This window comes from Rattus norvegicus, chromosome X, assembly GCF_036323735.1.
Source record: "Rattus norvegicus strain BN/NHsdMcwi chromosome X, GRCr8, whole genome shotgun sequence".
NCBI lineage: Eukaryota > Metazoa > Chordata > Mammalia > Rodentia > Muridae > Rattus > Rattus norvegicus.
This window is the reverse complement of record NC_086039.1, coordinates 67,534,388-67,544,949: the sequence shown is the minus strand read 5'-3', so window position 1 is coordinate 67,544,949 and position 10,562 is coordinate 67,534,388. Positions and strand designations below refer to the sequence as shown.

Sequence of the window (10,562 nt, the reverse complement as noted above, 5' to 3'; positions counted from 1 at the left end):
GATACCAAATCCAGACACTATTGCTGATGCCAAGAAGGGCTTGCTGACAAACCAGGTATGGCTGTCCCCTGAGAGGCTCTGCCACAGTCTGACCAAGACAGATGTAGATGCACGTAGCCAACCATCGGAGTAAGCATGAGGAACCCCAGTGGAGGAGTTAGTGGAAGGACTGAAGGAGCTGAAGAAGCTTGCAACCCCAAAGGAAGAACAACAAATATCACCAAACCAGACCCCCATAGCTCCCAGGGACTAAACCACCAACCAAAGAATACACATGGAAGGACTCATGGCTTCAGCCACATACGTAGCAGAGGATGGCGTTATCTGGCATCAATGGGAGGGGAGGCCCTTGGTCCTATGGAGGCTTGATGCCCCAGCATAGGAGAATGCTTGAGTGGTGAGGCAGGAGTGGGTGGGTGGGTGGGAGAGCTCTCTCATAGAAGAAGGAGGAGAGGGGGATGGGATAGGGGAGTTGTGGAGGGAAAAACAGGAAGGAGGATAACATTTGAAATGTAAAAAAATAAAATAACCAATAAAAATAGTTTGTCATGGCAGGGGAATCACAGCAATAGCTGTTTGAACGAAATGATTTCATACATCTGTAGTCAAGAGCAGAAGCCCCCCCCCCCCGACTTCCTTTTTCGGCACTGTGGCAGCAGGGATAGGGCTGAGGGGGTGGACTGGCAGAATTGTGTGCCCTCATAGAAGACCCAGGTCTGGCTCAGCTCAGCTTAGCTTACCCTTGAGAGGCTACTTCTGGGCTCATCAAGGAGTGGGGAGGGTATGTCCCAGTCTCTTCTGGCACCCTTGTGGTAGGGCAGATGGAGACAGAAGAATCTGGAACAGAGTTGTGGGGAGTTGCTTGGACTGTGCCTCCTATTAGGGCTGAGGTATAGCAGTTTCTCTCTCGACTAGTGACATTGCAGTGAGTTTCCTCTTTCTAAAGCTGCTTAAGGTGGCATATGACTTCTAGACCTAACGTTCATTTCCTGAAAACAGGGATGACTATATGGAATGGCTGAGTAGTCCATGGTGGTGGCCTTCTTACCAACACAGTGAAGCAAGGATCGAAATTCCCAGAATACAGAGAACAAGATTCTTGGGATTCCGATACAGTGGAATGCCAAATGGGTTCAGTGAGGACTTGTTGCCTTGGAGGAGAACAGCAGAAAATAAGCTGGCACTGAAGATCTTTATGAGTGTCATTCGAAGCTGAATACCACCAGGAACAAAAATTCAGCTGATATGAAGGACTATAATATGCTCATTGCCTTGATCCTGTGTGGTGAATGTGCTGAGTTCATCATTCAGGAAGGTATTCAAGAAGTTATTTTCATGTCAGATAAATATCCCGGCAGTGAATAGACAATGGGCATTAGGCTCATGTTTAAATTGCCCGGAGTTACAGTCAGAAAATTCACACTGAAATACAGCAAGATTTTCATTGACTCCGATTCAATTAATAGCTGACTGAGTCAGAAGCCCCAGTGAATTCTATCTTGTTAAATCACAAGAAGATGAGAACTCTCCTCTTCTAAGAAACTGCTGGTGCCTTTCATCTTGAAGTTGCACATAACTTTTTAATAGCCAGCACAGCATAAGTAGACATCTAAAGAATATAAAACCTTGACTCTTCTTTACTGTCTTTACTGTCACGTGGACCTACATCTGTTTAAGCTATTGGTTTAGTTTGATTTGGAAATTAAGATCCTGCCCATGGAGCTGGAGTGAAGGTCTCTCCTCTGCCACAGTCTATCTGGCTGGGATGAGGGTGTCTCTTTGGAAGAGTGTACAGCTCTGTCATCCACCAAATTTCAACAGCCACTACTTGCTTCTACATGAGCTAGAGCACATTCAAATAATTGCTTTCTTAGCAGGGGTGAGTAGACACATTGATGTGAACATCTGATCCAAATGAAGCATACCTTGTCATTCACTTGTGGGAAAATAGGGCTACAGGACCGAATGATGGCAGCATGAAAGTATATGCTGCGGAGTTGAGGGAAATTCTCACCCACATACAGGGAGAATGGCGAGGATGGCATGTGTCCTGGCACCCTGATCAGTACAACTGAACCAGGAATATCCATTCAGTTCCTACTTTCCTGACCCACAAAGGACAGTGACCTACTATCACTCTGGAAGGTAGGAACCCCTATAGTTCCAGCTTCTTATCCCTTGGTTTGTTGATCACATAGCTCTGATGAATTTATCTGAGTAATAAGTAGTTCCTAGAGAAGGAAGCTTACTCTTTCCCACTACACCAAGCACCGGGTGAGGTGACAGCTCATGTTGTATGGATGAGTGATGTGGGGGCAAGCCCCAATCCTGTTTCTCCTATTGTGTGGAAACATGCCACCCATGCTCCATGTACCAACATGGCTCATTTCTATGTACATTCTACAGAGTTCTACAGAGAGTATATTAATCCCTGTCCTGTAAAAATTGTGATAAATTCTGTCCACTTGGAGGTGGTCCATTCTACATCCACTAGAGACTGGGGTTCCTTTGTGTCTCTCGTGTTGTGCCTTCAGACATACAAGCAGCATCTTCCTAATCAGTATGCTTTGGGAATGTTCCACTGTGTCCTTTGTAATTTCATTTAAATTCTACTAAACATGCTCAGTGCCTTTGATACAATGGTTTTCTTATCTTAAAGATTATTGCCATTTTAGGGTGACCTTTTTTATTTTGTTTCTAGGGTTTTTGTATTTTGTATTCTGGGGCATTTTGTAATTTGACTCTTTGTCAATGTTACTAAAAATTTACTAAAATTTACCAGCAGGTGCACACATATGCACACACACACACACACACACACACACACACACACACACACACACACTAGAGGATAGAATTACCGCATGCATGCTAGTGCTCAACTTGTTTTCTCCATTGTTCCCACACTAAATTAAGGTGTGGTCCACTATATAAGATATATTTGTTAATATTATTAGAATTTTTCATTCTTGCAATTTATAAGCAGAATTTCAAAATCTTGATTAGGAATAGGAACTCAGAGCTAATATTATAATTCATTCATTTGCAAGCATTGTGGTCTTGGAACAATTAAGTATCATTATCTTTCCTTCATTTGTCGAAAAGAGATAATAATACCAGTTATCCAGAAGAGGATTACATGCGTTCATATATACTTGGTTATCTATTGCTACAGAACAAATGCACTGGGTATATGTCTACAATGGTTTACACAACACATGCCAAGTCAGTTTCTGGTTCTACATAGTAAAGCACAAAATTTACTGACTTAAAATAAAAAGTCATTTTTTTACAATGAATTAAAATAAAATCATCTTTATAATTCTGTGGATGTAGCTGAGTAGCTCTCTTCCTACATATATCATCACTGTAAGTGTCTAAGATGGCTCCCTGGGATGACTGGCTGTTGGTGCTACAACAACTGGAGCTGTTACAATGGATGAGTACAAGTGGTCTATTTATGTGCTGTGGGTTTCACACAACCTGGAGGTTAGATTTTTATGAAGTGTCACAAAGGATAATATTAAAAGAGAAAACAATAGATGCTAGAAGGCTTCCTCCAACTCAGAGTTCTGAAATGGTAAAATAGCAGTACTTCTTGGGGTCAGTAACCTTATTTCAAGCACACAGAGACAGTATATTGGCAGAATTAAGTTATTTGTGGACGTAGGCCTGAGTTTCCACTTACTTCCTTGTTGTCAGCTATAGATAGGGAATCACTGTCCTTAGATGTCACTGTAAGTTCTTAGCTGTGGAACTCTGACATAACATGGAGAACCCCTTAACACTGTTATATTAAACGTTGGTTATGTATATAATATAATACAAACATAAAACTGATGATTTCATAATCTGTTTACATCTTGATCACAGATTATAAGTTCCCTTCCCCCTTTTCCTCCCAGACCCTGCCTGTACCCTTCTTCCCTCCTCAAAAAAACAGGAGGTCTCTCATGGATAACAACTAGCCTAGGCATATATAGTTGCAGGAAAGCTAGGCAAATCTTCTTCTATTGAGGTTAGACAAAGCAACCCAATTAAGTGAAAAGGCAGGCAGTGTAGTCAGAGACAGCCCCTTCTCCCTCCAGCTGCACAATTGTTACATATGTGCTAAGGGCCTATGTCAGTTCCATGCATGCTGTCTGGCTGGCAGTTCTGTCTCTATGAATCCGTCTGGGTCCAGGTTAGATGATTCTGTAGGTATTCTTGGGCTATCCTTGACTGACCTCCTCATTTTTTACATTTTAGGGGGAAGCATATAGGCAGAGACAACTTGGGTCATTTTAGAATTCTGTGTATCACAATTGGCAGAAGGACGTCAATTGGGAAACCACAGTAATACAGATATTTATTAATATATGGAAAAGGTATCAGTAAGGTAAATACAATCTTTTTCTCTCAGTGAAACAAATGGAGAGGACTGACCATTCCTACATGTTGTTCTTGTAAGTGGAAATCAGTATAATCATTCTGAATGGCAGTGTGGAACTTAGTTTTCACCATTCCTATTCCCTAAGTATGGCTTTCTGCTACCAGAAGGAAAGTGGTCGCAAGTAGGGCTGTTCTTTCTTCTTATAATCACAAAATGATTATGTTAAGTGTATAATAATGTAAATCAGAATTATTATGTAGACTCTGTGGATCTTGTTAGGTATTTAGAAATGTGCTCTTTTCAAAAGCAGAGAAAATGTTTGGAATCCTTTCATAAATAAGAGTCTCATATCCTGATATTAAGAGTTCTCACATATCTAGTAATCACTATACAATTTTCAAAACATCATCCGTGTCTGCTATTGTGTGAGACATGTCTGAAAAAGATGGAGTGGAAAGGTTGTGCTGATCTTTCTGCTAGATAGAAGTGCTTATAAGGTTTAGAGGGAACTCTATTTTGCAATGGTATTTTACATTTTAAAGCAATGTGGAGAAAGAAGGCATGAGAAAAGGATACTTATATTCTAGCCTCCTTGACTGATCTGCCATGACACCTAGTACATTCTTTTTGCTGTATGTGAATCCTCATTTCACTATACTTACACTTAGAAGTTTGAATTACATCAACTCTTTATCCCTTTAATGTCATGTTCAAAATATAGAAACAGCTTTAATACAATGCTGACACTTGGAATTTATTCATGAAAATTTCAATATGAATCACTGGGGGATAGGGACAAAGGGACTGATGTTTTTGTAAAGGCTTACTAGCCTTATCCCAGGAAATTTTTCTCTCATTCCTACAAAATACCTCAATTCAAATATTTGAGACCCTATCATTGTTTGAAAGTTCAAATCTTGACATCGAGTCCATCTTTTTTTAGTGGTTATGACAACTTTTTCTACAAATTGGACATTCAAGGTGTATGTGGATCGTGGGGCTCACAGAGAATGTGGTAGAGCCAGCTAACAAGGACTGGTGGGAGAGCAAAGCCTACATAGGATGGAATTGATGTTTGATACTTTCTCTCTCATGGATGGTAAGTTCTTTATGTGACTATCAATAACTCTGAGATGCTGAACGTGGGGAACTTTGGCCATCTTTGATCTCATCTTTTCTTTATGTCAGATAAAAATGCATCTAAATAATTTTCCTCTTATCTCAGCAATGGCAGCATTGAATTAATTAAAAAAATCTAAAGGAATACAAATGATAAAAAGCAGAGTATGTGATATTTATAGAGAATGTAGTTTTAAATTGAAATCTAGGTGATGCATGGCCTAGCTGACTCACAGCAGATAAAACAGTGGACCCAATTTCTCATCTGTTCCCTTAAAATTGGAATTAGATTTGGTTGTAGCGCAAGACATTCAGAATTTGGCTTGCAGTGCATTTAAACAAGGTGTTGAGCCAAGTGTTCAGTTATTTGACCTAATTACAGGGCAATCTCCTTTGTCTGAGTTTTGTGCTGCCCTGTGCTTCCTATTACAATCTTGACCCCATGACTATTCCCTTTCCTTGGAGAGGTTTCTCTGTCACATGGCCTCCATTCACTGAACATTTATCTCCTGCTACCCTTCTTCTGGGAGCCTTCAAAGACTTCATTTCCTAAGAATCTGACTTTGTCTTGTCATATTTTTAGGGAGTCTTCACTTACCTGATTTACATTCATTTCCTTGGATTAAAACTTTGTTGTCCCTCTCTGCAACTGCACTCTTTAATCTATTGATTGCAGCAGATGAATCTTGTCCTTCTAAGCTTGTAAGAAAGAAAACTTTGTATGGAAAGTTCTAAATGTTAGTCTGGAACATCCAGCGATTTTTTTTCCTGTCTAGGATGGTGTGAGAAAATGAATATCTGAACAAAGAAAGGACAAGGTGAATACATAGAAAGACCAAAAGGGAAAGCCAGAAAGATGAATTTTGTCAGCAAATTCTGAAAATGGGCACAGCCCAGTGCATTAGTTTATTCTGGAGTATTGTAACAAAAGGTTTGAACATGGGTACTTCAGAAGAGAAGATGTGCAGCAGGTAATAGTGTTTACTGCACAAGCCTCATCACCAGTGGTCAATCCTTGGAACCCAAGTAAAGACAGAAGGAGAGAACCAATTTCCCAAAGTTGTAGTCTGTAGAATTTGTTCACCATGGCCACATATACAGAATAATGATAATTATAGAGAAAAGGTTTTAGCTCAGTTTTGGAGGCTGAAAATCCAGACATCTTATTGTACTCTGGCAAGACATCCAGGGCTTCATTACCTTAACATGCCACAGGAATGACAGGAGCATATGGAAAGGGAGCTATCACATGCCACAGGAATGACAGGAGCATATGGAAAGAGAGCTATCACATTACTAATTATAATTATAACAAGGTAATAATTCAGAAGCCAGGTATATATTTATAAAAACTCTTGTTCTTATATGAACTATATCAGTGATCTGAAAGAACTATCTTTCTATTTTACAAGGGTATGCTCCCAGTGACCTAAATATTTCCCACTAGACCTCACTTCCTGACACTGTCATCCCAGACACTAAGACTCTAAAACATAGACCTTTGTGTGTGTGTTGGTGGGAGGGGGGAAGGCACCTATCAAATTATAGCAGCGTTAGACAAGAAGAAAAAGCAAATATCAAGAGTTAAAGCAAGTGTGTTAAAAAAAAGCCACAAAAAAGAAAGCAGGAATGAAATAAAAGAACAAAAGAATTGCCTTGAAAGAAATTGAAGAGGCATGAAAGTCTCAATTTATTGTCTGCTTTGCGAATGAATTGGCCTTACTTTTTTTCTTGGCCAGAAGACCTTATTTTAAAATACAGTATCTAAACCGATTAATGTTAAAGTGTCTTCACATTTTCCACTTCTGCACTGCAACTGAGAAGCTCTTGCCTTTCATTTCCATTATCCTCGTGTTTCAAGGAGTGGTTCTTGAAATTTATTTCTCCTATGGTTACTAGGCCCTCTGACTATGGACTGTGCATCCCTCTGATACTACATATTTGACAACCTATCATCGCAGACTCATCATTTAAAATTTTATATTCCTAGTAAGAAAATATATAGATTGTAATGATTTTTTTCTACCTGGTAGGGGACAACCGATGAGCACTGAGTAAGATAGCAGTGATGGGAGACTCTGGTCTTAAATTTCCTAGAAATAGGGTGGCTATGTAGTATAGAAAGAAGGCTGAACATTGAATTTAGCAATATGGACTAACCTCTTTTATAACAGAATGTTTCTTAAGAGCATGCGATTTAGAATTAGGCAAGTAACATCATGTCTCAAATTGTTTTATTTTATGCAAAATTGATGTTCGAATAAGACTTAGATTCTATGATTGTTGTGAAGTTCCACTGATGTGATACATACATGGGGAGTCTGGCAAAGTGCATGGCTTTGGTAAGTAAATGGAGCTTATTATTAATGTTACTTGTTGTCGGAGTTTCCTGTGACTCCTAGATCTCAGTTCCTTCTACGTAAGTATCCAGATGATAAAAGCCAGCCTGCCTGTCTGTGGGAGGGGGTGAACCGAAGATAAAAGCACGTTCCCAGCTCTGATGGCCTGCTGTAGCTTCACTTTAACCCGATAGAGTCAGATTGCTGAGATAAGTCAACATTCTTCCATCTGTTTCCACAAAGAACCAATATACTAGGAATTTTCTTCTCCATGTCTTTCTGTGGAAAACAGCATCCAAGCATGTCTGAATGTGGCTCTATGCAGAAGATGTTAATCAATTTGGAAAGTTACAGATAAATCTCTCATCTAGTGAAGAATAAAAAATGTGTTTGGAGGGACTGAGTGAAATTCTGTATGCAAGTATGGCCAGCACATGCCTGGAAAAATATTAAGTTATGACCTTTTTCTTCTTTGACTGCCTTGATTTTATAAGAGATATACAAGGTATCAGTTCATTCAGCTTGGAAGATGCCACCTTGCTAAGAGGAACCTCTGGCTTCATGCCCAGTGACTAATTGTGCAGAAACATTTCCTCAAATAGTTCTTTTTGCATAGAAATATCTCCGTAGTTCCCACCAAAAGAACTAGTCAGTTTAGCACAATATAGTTACAGAATTACAAAGTCATAACATACTAGCCAAGGAAGTATTGTTACATGAAAATGTTACAAACCTTTCTCCCACTAGCTTATAAAATATTATGCTTCTGTATGACTTTTAAATCTATTCTTAGCTTCATTTAACTCCCTCCCCTCTCTTATTTTCCCACCTTCAACAGCCCTTCAATTTTTACACATCAAATATTCTTCTCTACTTTCATATCACACGGATTCTACAAAACACCTCCTTTAGAACCTAATTTTTCTCCTCTGCTAACGGTCTCTTTCTAAATCCTGGGCTTTACAGGAAACCCCTGTTAAACAAACTAACCTGAGAATTTGGAACTATCATCCACTTATGAGGAAAAATAATTGGGAAATTAGTCTTCATGGGCTTCTCTGTATTTTCCTGTTTGGCACATTTTCTTGCATATGCCTGGATAAAATCACCTCATGTATGTGCCACAGTTTTATTTTCCATTGAACAATGCATGAATGTCTAAGCCAGTTACATTTCCTGGTTACTGTGATAAGCATGGGTATACAAGTATCCCTGCGAAGGACATAGAGTTCTTTGAGTTTATACCCAGGAGTGGTTTAACTAGATCATATAGCTGGTATATTTTTAGCTTTTTGAAAGAACGCTACAATGATTTCTATATAGCTGTATCAGTTTTTACTACCCCCAACAATGAATAAGGATCCCCCTTTTCTCATATTTCCAGCAATTGATTGTTATAATTTGTTTTCTTCATGAAGGCCATTCAACCTGGTGTGAGATGGAATTCAAAGTGGTTTTGATTTTCATTTCCATGATGGCTAAGGATATTGAACATTTCAAAAAATGTTTATCATTTTTACCTTCTTTTGAGACTTCCTTGTTCGGTTTCATAACCAAATCATACTTTGTTTATTTCCTTTGTGTTTAGATTTTGAGTTTTTTGTATATTCTAGAAATAATCCTTTATCACACATACAACACTGAATGTTGTCTCCCATTCTGTTGGCTGCCCTTCACTTTATTGACCAATTCCTTTGATGTACAAAAGCTTTTGGTTCATATGAAGTGCCGATTGTCAATTTCTTTAGTTTTCTGAGGAATTAGAGTCCTTAAAGTCTTTACACACTCCTATATCTAGTTGTGTATTCCTTACACTCTCTCTATTCACTTCACAGTTTGAGAGATAAGGGTCTACTTTCATTTTCTAAATTTAGATATACAGTTTACTCCAAACACAGCTTTTTGAAATGTTATTTTTAAAAGTGTGTATTTTTAGTATCTCTGTACAAATGAAACAACACAACACCATCAACAACAAAACAGGTATAAAGGAATTTTAATCCAGTAGTATGGCTGCTCTGATCACATCCAAAGATTTTCTAGGTCCCTATGGTCCAGCAGACACACCTTTAGTTATTCACCTTTAATTCCCCTGTCTGGATTCTCTTAGGACATACATTTAATTCCAAACAATGACATCTGATTGAGGGGCACACAAAGTGACAAATCAGAAATCGATTCGACAGAATGAGTCAGAGATAGGATATGCTCTATTCTCTCTGGAGAATAGGAAACAGAGGGCGGGGGCTGCTTAAGAGCATGCAAGAGAGTGAAGGCAGGTCAGTCAGTTTTCCAGTGAGTTGAGAGTTGAGTCATTTGGGAGTCAGTGCAGTGAGTGGACTGCAGTGGAGTTGAGTTAGTTCATGAGTTTACGCAGTTCAGGGCAGGTCAGCAGAGCCAGTTGAAACTAGAGAATAAAAAGTAGCCAGAAGGTTAAAACAGTTTGCCAGGTTTAGTGTCAGGCCAAGCAGGGCAATTCAATGAGAAGCTGAGAGGAGCCAAATTGAATCACTTAGTTTGGAGAGGAGTTTGACCCAGAAGAGCTAAGTTGAACCTGTTGTATTTTATAAAAAGAAAGAGACCAGAGATATGTTTGGTGGAGGAACAGTAAGGTGTTGGGGAAGGAGGTGCCTCCTCCTGACCCATGCTAAGGCTTCCCTGCCCCATCTGAGGTACCAGGCACATGATGGTATAGGGGGGAGAGAGAGAGAGAGAGAGAGAGAGAGAGAGAG

At 39.3% G+C, this 10,562-nt stretch overlaps 1 pseudogene; it reads left to right on the top strand.

Annotated features, from left to right (window-relative positions):
* The first annotated feature begins 962 nt into the window (after positions 1–962).
* On the top strand, positions 963–1,491 carry Dctd-ps2 (dCMP deaminase, pseudogene 2; annotated as a pseudogene).
* The last annotated feature ends 9,071 nt before the right edge of the window (positions 1,492–10,562 follow it).